This window comes from Cnephaeus nilssonii, assembly GCF_951640355.1.
Source record: "Cnephaeus nilssonii genome assembly, chromosome: 16".
NCBI lineage: Eukaryota > Metazoa > Chordata > Mammalia > Chiroptera > Vespertilionidae > Cnephaeus > Cnephaeus nilssonii.
Genome location: NC_137087.1, coordinates 19,399,104 through 19,408,038, shown reverse-complemented (window position 1 = coordinate 19,408,038; position 8,935 = coordinate 19,399,104).

Sequence of the window (8,935 nt, the reverse complement as noted above, 5' to 3'; positions counted from 1 at the left end):
GAGGATCTTTGAGAACAGAGCCTGAGTCACTGTGACTGTCCCCAGTCCCCAGGGCTCAGACAGTGCTTGCAGGAAGGAGCTCAACATCTTTTCGTTGAATGAATGAGACTTGGAGAGGTTAAGAAGGTTTGCCCGGCAGACAGCGGTAGAGACAGGGTCTGAGCCCGGGCCTGCAGGCTGGCTGCACAGGGCTGCTCCCACTTCACACCTCCGCTCGGCTGCCCTTTTATGGCTCTGTGATTTCCCTGGCTCTCCTGGCCCCGGACAGGCACCAAAATCGTCTCCTGGGCAGTCTACGCTGGACTGTCCTTCTCCCCTCATCCCTCATTGTTCTCCGGCAAGCCCCTCCACTCTCTGCCCCTGTGCCCACAACCCGCAATGCCCGCCTTGCCCAGCAGCCTCCCTGTCCAAGCCCTCCATCCAGCCGAGCACATTTGCTCGCCTGTCTCATGTGGCCGCCCTCTTGTCTCCGCTCATGCCATCTCTCACCAGATTGTTTTCCCCGACCCTGCTCAGGTGATCCCTGCTTGCTCTGCAAAGCCAATTCCTACCCCACCTCTTCCAGAAATCTCCTCTCCTCATCCCAGCCCCACGGGGCTCCTACAGCAGGTGTGAAGTCTGCGCCGTTCAGAGCCTTACACCGCACCCCGTCTGCTGCTCTTACACCTCCCAGCCCTCCCCTCAAATGTGAACCGAGCACCTGCTGTCTGCTGAGCGTTGCTTTAGGTGACATGCACACAGGGCTCGGTGAGACACACATCTCTGCCCTCAAGAGGCTGCAAGTCTGATGGGCAACTTGCAAGAGAAGGGGCAAAGGCCACCGAGCACGTGATCAGGCTGAAAGGGAGGGGCTGCCTCAGAAACACCTGGGGCCACTCCATCCAGAACTGGACAGTCCCGGAAGGCTTCTGGGAGGAGGTGGGACCAAAGGGGACCCAAGGATGCGTGAACGTCAGCCTGGCAAAGAGGGCAGAGCCTAGAAGTCTTCCAAGCAGAGGTTCCAGGAGCACCTGGTGTCTGGCGGAGGGAGGGGAGGGCTCGAGGTGGAGGTGGCTGGACCCTACTGAGCTCCATAGCTGAGGCCGGTGGACGTGACCGAGAGGGCCACGAGCAGCCTGGGGTAGTCCCGCTCTGCCTCCCTCAGCATGGCACCCTAGGGGGCAGGCACTGGGTCCTGGGCTCCTGCATTCCTCGGCATTTCTCAGGCTGCACCAGACCTGGCACCCAGTGGGAGGCAGGAGGCCTCTGTCAACCCCGTCGAGTAGATGAGTGATCTGGACGCCTGGCGTGGGAAAGCCACGGGGGAAGAAGGCAGGAACTAGAGCAGGAACTAGAGCAGGAACGTGGAGGCCCAGGGAGACAGAGTGATGTAGTGAGTGAATCACGAATGCGGGAATGAACCGAGGGCTCTGGAGCTGCTTCCCAGGGTCCTCAGTGGGAACCTCTGGTCTCTGCGCAGCCGAGAGGAGGGAGGTCGCGGCAGCCTCCTGCACTGCTTGGTCGGAGAGGGACAAGCAGGACTGTCTCCGAGCCAGCAAGCCGGGCTCCTCCTACTGGGAGCGAAGCACCGGGGAGTGGAGGCAGGGCAGCCTCCTCTCGGGATCTGCAGTTGCTGTGCTGGTGGGGAAGGCACCAGGGCACGCCCCTTACAGAGCAAGACCGCATCTCCCTCCAGATCCCAGAACCTGGAGGGAGAAAGAGAACAATGATATCCTGGCGTCTGGGAAGCATGGTCGGGCACTTGCTCTTTAAGCCACGCAGGAGGGAAGGCAGCAACTAGAGCAGGAAAATGGAGGCCCAGAGAAGTCCCGTGATTCCCCCAAGTCACACAGCCAGTCACGGGGCCAGTCGCGATCGGCACCCACAGGACCCCGCTCGGCCCGCTAAGCATGGGACAGAGGACAGGGTGGAGAACGCTGAGTCTGTCTGCAGGGAGAGACTCAGACAAGGAACTGGCCTCACCAGACAGTGAAGGGGGGTTCCTCTGGAGGGCAGTGTCCGCCTGGCAGGGGCAGTGGAGGCGGCTCCGTCCTCCCAGGGGGGCCATTCGGCCAGGAGTGCCAGGGACCTAACGGGGTCCTTCCCTCTCTCCCAGTAACTCAGCCCCCGCTGGAATGGAGCCCAAGGCCTACGGACGAGAAAGCTTCATGTACAGAGATGCTTGTCAGGGTGTTAGTCACAGTGGTAGAAGGTTGGAGACATTCCAAACGCCTGACAATAAGAAAATTATTAAGAAAATCAAGACGGCTGTAGAATAGCACACAGTCAGTAACGGTGCCACGTGGGAAGGCTTTCTCATTCAGGGGCGATGCTTACAGAGAAGGTCAGGTGGAGGAAAAGAGGGTGTGGAATTATTTATGCCAAAGGGTCAGCAGCTACAGAAACAGGCCCGGGAGGAAACCGGAAGCCAACCGGCCCCAGTGGCAGGGACGCAGGGGCCTTGGGGGGACAGAACCAAGGGCAATGTGGGTTCTTTATTCCGCTTTTCCGTATTTCCCCTAATAAGGATGTATTACTACGTTCTGATAGTAGAAAAAAAGTATTTAGCAATATAGATATGCATGAACATAAAAAGGGAACAAATTGACCGCTGCCAGACGGGAGGGAGTCGGGAGGAGGGTGAAGCGTTTAAGAAGCACGATGGGTGGTAACGGACCGTCCCGGGGAAGCACCGCAGGGAACGCAGTCCGTGACTTCATAACAACGAGACGGTGCCAGGTGGGCGCTCGCCTTACCGAGGTGAGCACTCCCGGAGTTACCTAAATGGCCAATCGCTATGATGTGTGCCTGAAACTAACGTAATTGTGTGTGCCAACTGTGATCGAAAACAAATTTTAAAAACGCTTTGGAAAGAAAGTCAAGAGTGAAAGCACCTCTGTAACTCCACTGTCCACACATAACCAGGGTTAGCAGTTAATATCCTCTTACACATACACATCTACGCACACACGCACACATATACATGCGTATATAGCAGGCACACACACCTATGTACATATACTAGTACACATACACATCTATATACATGCATACACATACATGTACATGGATACATAAACAAATACACACATTTATTTGCTTTTATGCAAAAATGGGACCCTATCCGGTTGCGGGGGGCTCAACACAGGAAAGGTGGCGCCTGTCAGCCACGCAGGAGGGTGTGTCAACACAGGGACAACGGGGTGGCCCCTCCTGCCCTTGCCCGAAGCCACGGGACTCAGGTTCTCCCTGTGTGTCTCTGGTACCCACAAGCCACTGTCCCTGCGCCGGAGCCCAGGTAACTCAGATTCATTGAGAGAAAAAAACAATGCACATGAGCAAAATAGAAGAGGAGGAGAAGGAGGAATATGAGTGGAAGAGGAGGAGGAGGAGGAGAAGGAGGGGGAGGAGGAGGAGGAGGAGGAAGAGAAAAGGAAGAGAGGAAGGGAGAAGGGAAAAAAAAAAACATTCAAATCCCTCCATCCAAAGAAAACTTGTATTAACATTTTAGGGCATCTGCTTATATTTTCCCTGTGAATATACAATACAAAGCAACAAGAATGGACTTACATTGGAAAATAATGAGACCATGTCAAACACTGCCCTAGAACTTCCTTTTTTCATGGAGTGGACCCATGTCTCCGTAGCAGTGCAGCCTCGTCCCTTGTGATGGCTGCTCAGTGTTCCACTGTGGGGTGCAGAATGATTTATTTTTTTTAAGCAAACCTTTTATTTCTGGATCTTTAGGTTGTTCCCAATTATTTTAATGATAACCAATGACTGCAATGGACACATGGCACGTGTGTGTTTCCTAGGAGTGGACTTGCTGGGGCAAACGGAATACATTTTAAAAATGCTTTTGATCTGTATTAGCAAATTCCCTCTAGAAGATTATATAAGCACCAATACCCATTTCCCCCTATTTCTGTGGCATTACACATTTAATTTTTGCCAATGGCATGGGTGGGGAGATGTGTCAGTTGTCGGTGTACAACAAAAAGCTGTACACCATGAGGGGCCGGGCAGGAGGGGAGCAGGAGTCCCGCCTTGTGCAGCTCTGTCCTAACTTGGGTGAGTGGTCGGGGAGGGCACCACTCGGGGTTCTTGGGGCCCCTGTCCTCCTGGAAGGTCAGTGGTTTTCAGAATCTTAAAGTGGCTCTCCCCTGCCCCCATGCTCGCACAGAGCTCCTCGATCCTGGCTGTGCTTGAGAGAAATCTGAGGGACTTTTTGAAAAGAGAGCATTCCCAGTGCCTCTTCTAGAGCCGCCAGATGACTAGTGCAGCCGGGGAGAGGACACACGTCACAGCAGGTCTGCTCTTGCTCAACCGAGGCAGAGCCACAAACTGCCCCCCCCCAACAGTCCCCAAGGCCACTCCTGAGACCACAGTGGCTCCCAGAAGCTGTGGCGAGTCTTTAGGCAGCAACTGCACAGCCGTAGGATGAAATACTATGCTGCCATCAAAAATAACCAGGCAGGCCCTAACGGTTTGGCTCAGTGGACTGAAGGGTCCCAGGTTCGATTCCGGTCAAGGGCATGGACCTTGGTTGCGGGCACATCCCCAGTAGGAGGTGTGCAGGAGGCAGCTGATGGATGTTTCTCTCTCATCGATGTTTCTAACTCTATCCCTCTCCCTCTCTGTAAAAAAATCAATAAAATATATTTAAAAAATAAATAACCAGGCAGCCTGTGTGTGCCCACCGGGAAAAGTCCCACCACGCCTTTTTAAGTGAGGAAGACAAGCTATGGGACGACGTGTATTGTGTGTGATCCTTGTGCTTTAAAAGCCTCCCTACACACATCATATGCATGCCTGTGCATGCCTGTGCATGCCTGTGGCTGCCCATAAAACCCCGCTGCATAGCACCCCGTCAGCACCTGAGCCCCGCTGCATGCGCTTGTTCTCCCACTGGTCAGCCTCCCCCACTCGCTACACAGGAAGCTCCTGGGAAGCGGGAGCATGCCTCCCATTAACAGGGTTCTAGAGCCCAGAACATTCCCCGGCCCATGGCGGGTCACCAGGAAATGCTGGTGAAAAGGCAGACAGACCAATAGGGAAAGGAGAGAGAAAGAGAAAGGGGGAGAGAGAAAACGGGAGGAAGGAAGGAAGGGAGAGAGGAAGGGGAAATTAGAAAATAAAGCCCAGAGACGGTTACTAAAAACGAATCAGTACAGGTGAGACACCCAAACTTTCTGACACCCCCCTTCCCTCCTCCCCCCCCCCACCCCCCCCCCCGCAGCCCTCAGCCGGATGTGCAGGCGCAGTGATTGCATTTCCCGCCGCAAACCTGCAGCGTGGGGCCGGGGCCGGGGCCGGGGCCGGGGTGGGGGGGTGGGGGGGTAAGGGAGGAGGAAGCGGCTCCGGCCCGTGGCCCGGTCCCCTCTGCGGGCACTGCCCCCGCCCCCCCCCCCCACCCCCCCTGCAGCTTGCGCCAGACCTGCCCGGCCCGCCAAAGCCCTCCTCCGTTTCGAAATGCAGTTTTATGCAACCCCGGGCGGGAACTGCCGCCTCCCAGGGAGAAGCGAAAGAGGATCAGAAACCGGGCTGAGCGAGCTCAGGCTCCGCGGGGCCGGGCGGGGTGGCCCCGGCCTGGGGAGGCAGGTGGTGGGGGTGGCCCCCTGAACGCGCCCCCCTGGGGATGGATGTGGGGTCGCACTGGAAAGGAGTCAGTTCGGAGACTCCGTTTTCACTTCTCCCCTCTCCAGAGTGTTTGTGGGTTGACTTGAACTCGGAGCGTCTCCTGCCCAAGAAGCCGGGGTGGGATCAGGCCCTGCAGGGGCTCCGGGAACCTTGGGGGGGCGGGGGAGGGGGGGTGCTCCCTGTCGCGGCCGCAGCCTCCCAGTCAGAGGGCTGATGGGGCAGTTCATTTGTTCCTGGGAACACCTTCCACGTGAGAGAAAAGAGCCTAGAGACCCGGATCCCACCTCTCCCCTCCTCTCCCCCACTCAGGCCACCCACCCTGGGCAAGTCACCCCTTCATCCCGTCTCCTACCTCAGCCCTCAGCCCTCAGCCCTAAACCCTTAGCCCTGAGCCCTGAGCCCTCAGCCCTAAACCCTCAGCCCTGAGCCCTCAGCCCTCAGTCCCAAACTCTTAGCCCCAAGCCCTCAGCCCTCAGCCCTCAGCCCTCAGCCCTCAGCCCTCAGCCCTCAGCCCTCAGCCCTCAGCCCTAACACGAGTGGAGAAGCTCATCCCTCTCTAATGCTGGGAACAATGGTAAGGAGGCCTGACGGGGCTTTCTGGCCACATTTGAAGGAAACAGCTTTGCTTGCAAGCCCCAGCTTCCCCTCTGCCCGCCCCGCCCCCCCCCCCCCCCCCCCCCCCCCGCCCTGCCCATCCAGCACAGTGGGGTTGGGGCGGAGGACTGAGGGGATTCCAAATCACTGAGGAAGTCGGGGGCCTGCTGGAGCGGCAGCCCTGTGGCCACCAGCCTGCCCCCTGAAGGCGGTGTTTGACCTGCAGTCTGGAAGGAACTATGTTTGGTTTTAAAAATTAATTTCAGTTAGTTTCCAACATTTAAGATACAGCGATTAGCCTAGAATTTGGGCTGATTTCCTGCAAGGCCCCAGTCACTCAGCTGAGCCCTTAGATGGCCACGTTCAGCCCCCCGCTCCCCCCCTCCCCAACCCCCAGGAGACCCCATTGGCCTTGAAGCTGAGATTTCTCCTTGAAGCTAAAGACACGCACAGCGTGGAGCACGGGTGAGCACAGCAGAGACGGATTTTGGAGTCAGAAACCCTGAGATTCTACAGACCAGAACCTTTTAAAAACACATACACACACACATATATATCTTTTTATTGATTTCAGAAAGGAAGGGAGAAGGAGAGAGATAGAAACATCAATGATGAGAGAATCATTGATCAGCTGCCTCCTGCATGCCCCCTACTGGGGACCGAGCCTGCGACCTGGGCGTGTGCCCTTGACCAGAATCAAACCCAGGACCCTTCAGTCCACAGGCCAACGCTCTATCCGCTGAGCCACACCAGCTAGGGCTGGATAAGAGCCTTCACAAAGGCAAGGGCTGGCCCAGAAAACGTCACACTGGACTCTGGTCTCGGTTTCTGTCTCAGAACAATGGTCAAGGCGAGTGTGGGGACCCCTGTGGAGCCGTTTTGGGGCCTGTGCACCTTACCTGTCGTCCTCGAGTGGAGGGTGCATTCCTGGGCAGTGGTCTGGCCCACTGTCCTAGCGCCCGGGGCCCTGCTGCATCGGCCTCCCTGACCCCGCCCCGGCCTCTGCAGCCGCTCCTGCCTCCACCCGTGCTCCTCCTCTTGCCCCGCACCCCCTGCCCCTGAACCCTCATCTCCCACACCCAGGGACCCCACTTTCTTCAGGGGAAGCTTTCACAGCTCCTCTTTCGTTACCCTGGCAGCGTGCCAGGCGTGGGAATGCTGCCCGAGTCCCTCCTTGGGAAGGGGTCTGTGTTCCGCCATCTGAGCCTCCCACCGCCCCTCACACTTGTGTGACCTTGTTCTCCGAGCTGCCCTGGCCACTTCCCACAGTTCATCTCCCCAAAGAACCGTCCCTCCAGATCCATCGGGATTGCCCACACCTCCCAGCCTGCTGCACTCATTGGCCTCCTCCAAAGTCCCCAAGTGGTATTAACCGCCGTCGCTGGGCCTGTGTTGGGCCTGTGGGGACCTGAGGAAACCGGCTGTCCTGCCCTCCGCGAGCTCGCAGCTTCGTTGGAATGTAAAATGGTGCGGCTGCAATGGAAAAAGTCTGGCAGTTTCTCAAGTAGTTACATACAGAGTTAAGCAGTCTCACCTAAATACATACAGAGATTTGGAGAGAAGAGAAGGCATACATCCAATATAAAAATCTGCACACGAACGTCAGAGTGGCATTATTTGTAACAGCTAAAATAGGAACAGCCCAAATGTCCATCAGCTCATGGCTGCATAAATAAAATGTGGCATAGCCAAACAATGGAATAGGAGTTTGCAATAAAAGGAATGAAGTACTGATACATGCTGCAACGTGGATAAACCTTGAGACATTGTGCTAAACGACAGAAGCCAGTCACTAAAGACCATAGACTGTATGGTTCCTTTACATGACATGTCCAGAACACACAAATATAGAGAGACAAAAATCAGATTAGTGGTTGCCTAGGGCAGGGAGGTGGAATATGGTGGGTGGTAACAGGGGATGGGGGTTTCTTTTTGGGGTGATAAAAGTTTTCTAAAATTATATTGAGTGATGGTTGCATAACTATAAATATATAAAAAATATTGAATGGTACTCTTTGAATGTGTGAAGTGTACAGTATATGAATTATAGCTCAATAAAGTTGTTTTTTAAAAAAATGTATAATATTTTTTTTAAAAAAAAGCTGGGGTTGGACAGGGGAAGTATTGTATTGGATGGGATAGTATTGAGAACCCTGCCCTCTCGTGGCCAGTTGCAGCATTAGCATCAGGGAGGCAAGGAAACTGGTACTTGCTATCCTGAGACAGACCACAAGAGGGCAGAAGAACACAACATTTGCTGTGCTAGCCATTGTGGTGGGGTGGGGGGGGAGGGCGTGGGGGTGGGGGGGAGGAGAGTACCATGCTCTTAGTCTTTTGAAACCTCACACTCAGCCAGGTGCCCAGGGACGGGGTCAGGGAGCAAGGAAGAGCCAGGCTGGGGCAGGAGTAACCTTACAGTAACGATGTCCTAAGTGCTCTTAATAGCAGGCTAAACTGTCTTCTCTGGTTTCTACATAAGCCCACAGCTGCCCTAGGGAGGGGCCCTAAACCCAGAGGAGCTGAGGAGGATGCAGAATTGGGCAGCAATGACCCAGAAAGTTACTGAATGCCAACTCTGGCGACTAATTTGCTTGGCTTTGGGGAAAGTTGCTGTATATAAACCTTTTAGTCCCTCGTAGATGTTTAAAAAAGCCACTCACTCATTTACTTAATCAAGAAAAGACTGAGCACCTACAAAGTGCCAGGTACTGTTCTAGTCACT